The 7,833-nt window shown below is 36.7% G+C and overlaps 1 long non-coding RNA gene across 1 annotated transcript; it reads right to left on the minus strand.

The window, feature by feature from the left end:
• Window positions 1-223: 223 nt before the first annotated feature.
• Window positions 224-4,894, minus strand: LOC148782457 (uncharacterized). Its single transcript, XR_016053547.1, has 2 exons — window positions 4,755-4,894; window positions 224-2,676 (listed from the first exon to the last, which is right to left on the minus strand). It is a non-coding gene; the product is annotated as an uncharacterized LOC148782457 (long non-coding RNA).
• Window positions 4,895-7,833: the final 2,939 nt, after the last annotated feature.

The following is a 7,833-nucleotide window of genomic DNA, read 5'->3' on the forward strand; positions in this document are numbered from 1 at the left end:
ACTTCGGACTGCTGTCTATTATTTTATTTTATTTTTGTTCCAGAGAGTTGTCCGAGGCCCTGAAACCCACAAAAAAGACAGACGCCAGGGCGGTTATCTCGAACCGCTCTTGCACTTGTAAAAAAAAAAATGTCATGTCATTTTGGTTAGTCAGCTCATCAAATTTCGATGATATAGTGGCTCGTAGACAACAAATTATAATCATAACATTTCAAACAAGCCAGATTTGAACACAATTCCAATATCAAAATAACACTATTTGAACAATAGAAAAAGTATAACAGTGATTGATATACAAAATAACACTGTTTCTCAAAAATCCAAAAACAAAAACACTGACAGCCTCCCCAAACATAGATTTCATTCATCTGAACTACCACATACATTCTCTCCGGACTCACTGACTTCGTCGTTGCATGTATCATCTTCACTCTCTTGCTCAATGCTCTCATGCTCAGATGACGAATGTGTTTGCTCTCTTCTTCGCACTCAGGCAATGATTCATCAATTGCTTTTCCATGTATCTCACGAATAGGTTCATCACTCGGTTCTCTACATGACCGCCTGTTGTGGCCCTTATAGCCACAGTGCTCGCAGAAGTACCCCCTGGTGATTTTGTCTTCAGTACGTCTCCGCTCTTTCTTTGGTCTGTCGGGTAACTGAACCATCTTTGGGGGAAGCAACACCCCATTGATGACTCCATGAAAAGTGAAATCATGAAGAAGCCCTCTTAAAAGCTTACACAAAAAAGAATGGAGGACAAAACGCCGTTATAGGAAGGCAGATGTAGCTTATAACAACAAGAACGTGACTGCAAGGCAACCCAATAGTGTTCCAAACTAAACATGAGCAATGCCAAGCATTCAGATTCACTGCATACGTTTTATCTGCATGAACTTCAGAACACCTACCCGACGCTCGTACAATATGGTGAAGAAAGCGTGATTGATCAATCTGCAAGTCCATTTCTTCTTGTACCTTTGGCGGGTCCACTTATCTGCCTCCTCTCTTCTCTCTTGAAACAACTTCATTAATTTCACGCTAATGCTTTCACATAATGCAATTATTAGCTTGTCTCAATCTTCTTTAATCCAATTATTATAGACCTCTGCAAAATTTGACACGAGTTGATCATGTCTTAGGACAGAAAACTACGCATTCACTGAATATTTAGGTGTACTCTTCATCTTCCACTGATACATTGCAGCATCAGCTTCCTGAATTTTTGACATCTCTACCTGAAATTCTTCTGGTCGCAATGCATGGGCGGCATTCCAAACAATGCCAGCAGTACAGGATTCTTCCATTGCCGCTTAAAGTTCTCTTCCATATGACACATGCAAAACCCCTAATAACAATTTGGGAAAACTCGTTGGATTGCAGTCTTCTAATCTTTGTCGGTCTGAAAAAATTGTGAAACGCATCTCTAGTCTTTCATTGAACTGCTGCCTTAGACAGTCAAGAAATCAAATCCATCTATCAGAGTCCTCTCTCTTCACAATGGATATTGCAATAAGGAACATACCACCATTGGCATCTGCACTAATAGCTGCCAACAATATACCCTTATATATTCCCTTCAAGAATGTGTCATCCAAGACTACAAGAAGCCTACAACCATACAAATACCCATACATGGGTGGACGAAATACTAGAAACAAATGTTGAAACCTATATTGAGCGTCTGTTAACATATACCCTACATATTGGGTTGGTGAGTTGTATCTTCTCAAGGTATAAGGGTAGCTCTATAAACGACTGCCTATGTGAACCAAGTGTCATTTCAGTCAGCAACTTCTTTTCCTGCCACACTTGCATGTATGTCAATGGGACACCATGTTCTCAATGAATAACTTTAACAATATCTTTTGGAGCGAGTTCCATCTTATTAGTCAAACGAGCTTTAATTTTTCTGGTAATCCACTGGCTACTTGCTAATGGTTGATGAGCCATTCCAAGTGGACCTATACATGTATGCATCTTTCTCATTTTAAAAAATTGAGTGGGATGATTCCTAGAGCAGTGGACTTCCTATTTGCACCCCTCTGCAGCACAGACTGCAACTACGCGCTCTTGGTCGTTTATCTTGTATTTCATGTTAAATTCTGACATACGGCATAATCAACCAAATGTTCTCGAAGAGCCCTGACATGCTCAAAATATTATCATGCTCAAAATATTATCCGACATGCAAATCAACTCAAGTCCACGCTGGAGGGCATGGCATGTCCAATATATATTGCTCATCACGATCGGGTCAAGTCTCTATGACATCATTTGAGTTTACACCCCTTGGCGCCCTTACCATACTCGCAGAGTGCGAGACCATGATCCCAAGGTAGCGAATGACACTCAGGTCAGAGTGAACTCAACGCTTTATAAAATCGGTAATTAAAGCACACCACGAAGAAGAATTAAAAACAATCATTCTAAAATGAATGAAGAGGAATTTCATTCATAATTTAATTACACTGTACAAAATGTCTCTCCAAAATGTTACAAAAAGAGTTTGGGGCATCTACGGCCCAATATTACCTAAGATCCTAAAACAACAACCACAAGCGATGATCGGCTGCCAAATAGATGTACAATGGTAGAGACTTCACAACAAAGGCATGGCTTCAACCCTCGACCATGAACCTTACTGCTTTCAGCCCGAGACCTACCTCTATCAATCTACAAGGGTTGAAATTTATAGAATGAGCTATGAAACCCAGTAAGAAGATCTAGATATTATGCATCAGAATTGGATTTATCCAGGTATCATGAATAATTCTTTCAATTATAAGCAATCCTAGTACATATGTCATTTAAATCAGCAGTCTTATCAATACATCTATCACAGGTGTCATATCAAATATCATAACTATCATTCAGTCAACATGGCCATTATCATTCACATTCACAATTTTAGTACTAACCACTCACTTCTTAGTCCACCTACTCCCAACGTAGAAGCCTTATTCATCAAGCCATGCCAATCCCATTGTTAAGGACTTCTATCATTACTCAAGAGGGAAGGCAATGACAATGAGTGACCCATTTAGTAATGCCATCATACTCACACACACAATCTCCAACACGCTTTAGGGCTTTTGATAGGCACTTGCTTTGTAAAACACAGTTCACTGTTTTTCTCTCTACATCACATAAATTGTTCGGGGGGTGCGACCCTCCCATTACACTCATCCTAACTTCCCTCCTATCATAAAGAGTTATGAAACAATGTCGGCAATCACTTTCGTATCACATCACCTCACACTACCACGGATTACCCATGCATAGTGTCTCTTATATCACTTTATCATTATCGAAGCACAATATGGTCGTGCTTAAAGCATGCCGATAGCTCACATATCACTTGGCACTTATCACTTATCACTTGTCACATGGCACTGGTCATATAACACTTATCACATATTATTATGACATTTATCACATAGCACTGAACAAATAACATGGGTCAAATAACACTATGGCATTTAACATTTAACGCTTATCATATGAAAATGGTCACATGGCACTTATACTTATCACGTGAAACTTCATCACATGGCACGTACACCTATCACATGAAAATGGTCACATAGCACTTACAACATTCATCGCTTGATTTGATCAGTAATTAGCTCAATAAAAGGATATAACAATTCTAACATTCTCTACATACACATCCATGGTATCTTCATAGAAATAGGGCACTATTATCGAAGCATGGAGACTTTTGGCATGGTTCCAAAATCAATTTCGAAATAGACTCGCGTATTGTTTATTTAAAAGTGATTTGGACACATATGGGCATAGTTTGGTCACTAAACAGTTCACTATAAAAACAAGCATAGTTCTGGAAATTTTTGTAGCTGGTAACAATAACATACCTCTCTTCTCAAAGGTATAACTTTCAATCTAGAAAGTATTTCAAGATGATTTCAACAAACAACTTTAAGCATACACACAAATCTTTCAAATGGAAGTAGTTTGGGAGGAATTGGACTCTATTTAGTTAGTCAAAACTTATGGTAACATAGGCAACAGTTGCTAGTTCCAGTGAAAACTGCCAACAGTGACATGCTTGCACAATTTGAACCATAGATCATCATTTATAAAGAATCTAAGCAAAGTTTAAACATGAATATTATAGTGGACACAAGTATCTTTCAAATTGCGGTGATTTGAAAGTATTTGGATATCATTTGATGGGTCAAAATTTTGATACAAAAAGAGTGACAGACCAGAAATTTTCTGCAACCTTTTAACAATGACATATCCATACATTTTGAAGCATAAATTATAATCCATAGGGAATTTCAAGATGATGTAAAAATCAAAGTTTAAGTAAACGACTATATCTCATTCATTCAAAACTAATTTGAGCCTATTTGGACATCATTTAATTACTGAATAGTTCAACAAAAAAGCATGCATATTACCTGGAAATTCCATTCTCCAAGTTTTTTGCATGTACCAAAGAATGAATAATATTTCCCAAATCAAAATAGGCATTGATGTAAGACCTTGTTCATTTCAAACTAGACTCACAAGTGAGCTTTTCCACAAATTTTCATAACTAACAAAGTTATCTATAGTGCTCAATCAATCATGAAATTTAGAGTTACAATTCTGGAATTTCAGGCTCATTCTAACCCCATCACCCTCATGTCCTTCGTTCTATAATTTTACATACTTTCATGCTTAAATTGATTACTAGAAAGTCAAATTAAATTCAATGATAAATAGATACTAAACCCACTTACTTGAATCCAAGTACTCCAAGTTTCTCTCCTAGACAGTCAAGTTCTAATTTCCCAAGATGACTCCAAGGGCTGAAGTTCTAACGGTAGGAAAAGAAGGCGTGAGAGTGAGAGTGAGAGAGAGAGAGAACCCCCAAAGCTTTGAAGAGGTGAGGGAAACGGCTTAAATGAGTCCAAGGGAGGAGGAGGTAGTCATGCAAAGCCAAGTGGCATTCGGTGGCATCCAAGTGGCAATTTGAGGCATGCAAGTGGCACTCATGCAAGGGCAGGTAAAGAAGTGCTCCTAGCGTTCACGCACGGTGGCAACATCCTTCATCGCCACGCATGTTCTCTTCTTACTGTCGCTCATGTCACTATCGCATGCCGCTGCTGCTCATGCCACTGCCGCTCATGTCACTGGCCCTAAAAAATTTAGGTCGATGGACTCGCGTCATCCACTCTTCATTGGTGTTCCATATGTGTTGGTTCAGAAAATAAGTTTGAAACACATACATGAATACAAGTTATTAATGGCTTACATGTCACATCTCCGTCTTCATTTAACTCTAATAAATTATTATTTTCTTAATACATAATTGTCAAATTATTTGGGTCGCAGCGTACAATAGTCGCCATATACGCCTTCAACCACTCCAAAGACTAACCCCCCCTATACAATACAATGTGGCTTTTATATTATTACCCTTGTAATAAATTTTCTTATCATTTATATTTCACTCAAACATACCACCATGACGACACACCAATCTAACTCCATCAGTGGCCATTCTTACCACTCAAACGAAGGGATTGTAGAGTCAATGTGAGGTAGCTCGATGACAGACACCCTAACACCAACATACAGTGCAACAACAATAAATTGCATTGTATAACTAAATCAATAAAAATCAATTTACATGTATGAATACAAAACAATAATCTGTATAACTAAATTAAAAATTCAAATACATGTTTAAATGAAAAAATATCACACAAACCTCTGATATTCGACTATGTTTCAAAAATAAATAAATAAACCCTAATATGTAAACAAATGAAATTTAATACTTTGACCCTAATAAAGCAACCGAAATTTAATACTTAGTTGAGGTGCCTTAAGAATTTTTAGTGGTTTTTTTTTCTTTTTTGAGGTGAAACTATACATTCACGAAACACTAATCATCTAAATGCAACTTCCCATTTGATAAAAAAAAAAACCCAAGATTTAGATTCAAATCTAACAATTCAAGATTGTAAAAACATGTAAGAAAAACAAAAAAAAAAACCTTACCTAATTTTAGATTCTTGCTGAAATCACAGTAACAAGGGTGTGGTTTGTATAGAACCGAGGCTCCAATCAAATTAGACCCCACCTTCAAATAGTGTCGAGAAATATGGTTTCAATAATGAAAATTTTTGTAATAGCCTTAAAATATACTTTCATCATTAATTATAAAATTTAAAGCTTCAAAAGTAGTGTAGATCAAGCAGATCTATAAAAACTTGAAAATCTTGAAAATTGACTGTCAAAACATGCGTTACATGATGCACTATTTCCGAAAATTGAAATCCATTTCTTTCTTGTGTCCATGTATTTTGATGTCGAGATGATCAATTTGATGATATTTGGACATCAAAATAACTTCTTCCAATTAAATTTTTGAGATAAGCTCTAATTTGAATTTTTTAAAGCCTAGGCTCTATATGAACTTTTCCCTAGTAATAATGCCAGAAACCTACCTTCCAATTAAATTTTTGAGATAGGCTCTAATTTATATTTTTTAAAGCCTAAGCTCTATATGAACTTTTCCCCAGTAATAATGCCAGAAAACTGCAAGCAGATGCTTCGCCGCTTATCAGATTAGAGAGAGAGGATTGAGAGAGATAAGCGTGAGAGAGAGCATGATTTGAAGAAGGACAATATGAAAAAAAAAAAGGGTTCGCTGATTTATATAGTTGATTGCAGGGCAGTCCGAGGATGCAATTCTCGGATCGAGTTTACTTAAACAGTTTTATCAACTAGCGGTCTAAGGCCAGTATCCTCGAACCGATATTTTATACAGAGCCCCTCGACTAAACTTAAGAGGTCCGAGGATTTGATCCTTGGATCGCAACTGGACGTAACTTAAGCAGTCTGAGGATTCGAACCTCGGACTGAATGGGGTTGTGCCCCAATCTCGTCTGATGCTGTCCTATGAATGGAAATTAAAAAAATTAAATTAAAAGCGGTATGGAGATGAAATCCACAGACCAAGGGGTAATTTAGTCAAAAAAAAGTGGGTCAAACCGACCTTAGTTGTAATATTTGCCTATAAATAGACTAAATTGTATTTTATACACTTATATGAGATCCGTACGTAATTAACTCTATCATTTTTCACATTTACTTTTTTGAGAAAAGAAATAATACAAAGAGACCATTTACTTTTGATACAAGGAGGTCACAATTACTCTTGTCCATTAAATTTTAAATTGAAAGGTTGAGAATGTGTCATTCATTAGACCCAAACTTTTAAAAAAAAAAAAATCTCAAACTTTATGATTCTCCACAAGCTATCCAATTTAATGCCTAATGACTAGTACCAATTGTGACATCTTTGTACCAAAGATAAATGATCTTATAGTAAATAGTCCCTTTTGAGAAAGCATTATATTTTTGTGCTATCTGAGAAAGTCCTTTCGCAAGAAATAGAATTGTCTTGGGAATTAATCACCTAGAAAAACAAGAAAGTGGTGACCGTCTTTTCCTAAATTCTAGGAAAGGGACTTCATTCGACTTCCTGTAGACGGGAGCAAGAATGATGGTGGTCCAAGTCTTTTGACTCATTCCTTTGTCCCTCCCCCCAAAACCAAAATACATTATCCTACCTTAGAATGCATGACTTTTTTTCTTTTCTTTTTTCCATTTGTATACTTCAACCCACGTTTGGAATGGGAGGCCATCTAGTTAGTGGGTCTCTCCTCTCCAACCTATTGCCGCTTCCCTAATCTTTGATTAAAAATCTAGAAAAATTGCAAGTAGAATTTTTAAGCTTATGTGATGATTTGTTAGATTTCGAGTTAGTTTTAATTTGCATGTTGCTTAAGTAAACGCATAAAATGG

Source organism: Amborella trichopoda, chromosome 4 (genome assembly GCF_054954075.1).
Source record: "Amborella trichopoda isolate Santa Cruz 75 chromosome 4, AtrichopodaSantaCruz75HAP2 v2.0, whole genome shotgun sequence".
NCBI classification, from domain to species: Eukaryota; Viridiplantae; Streptophyta; class Magnoliopsida; order Amborellales; family Amborellaceae; genus Amborella; species Amborella trichopoda.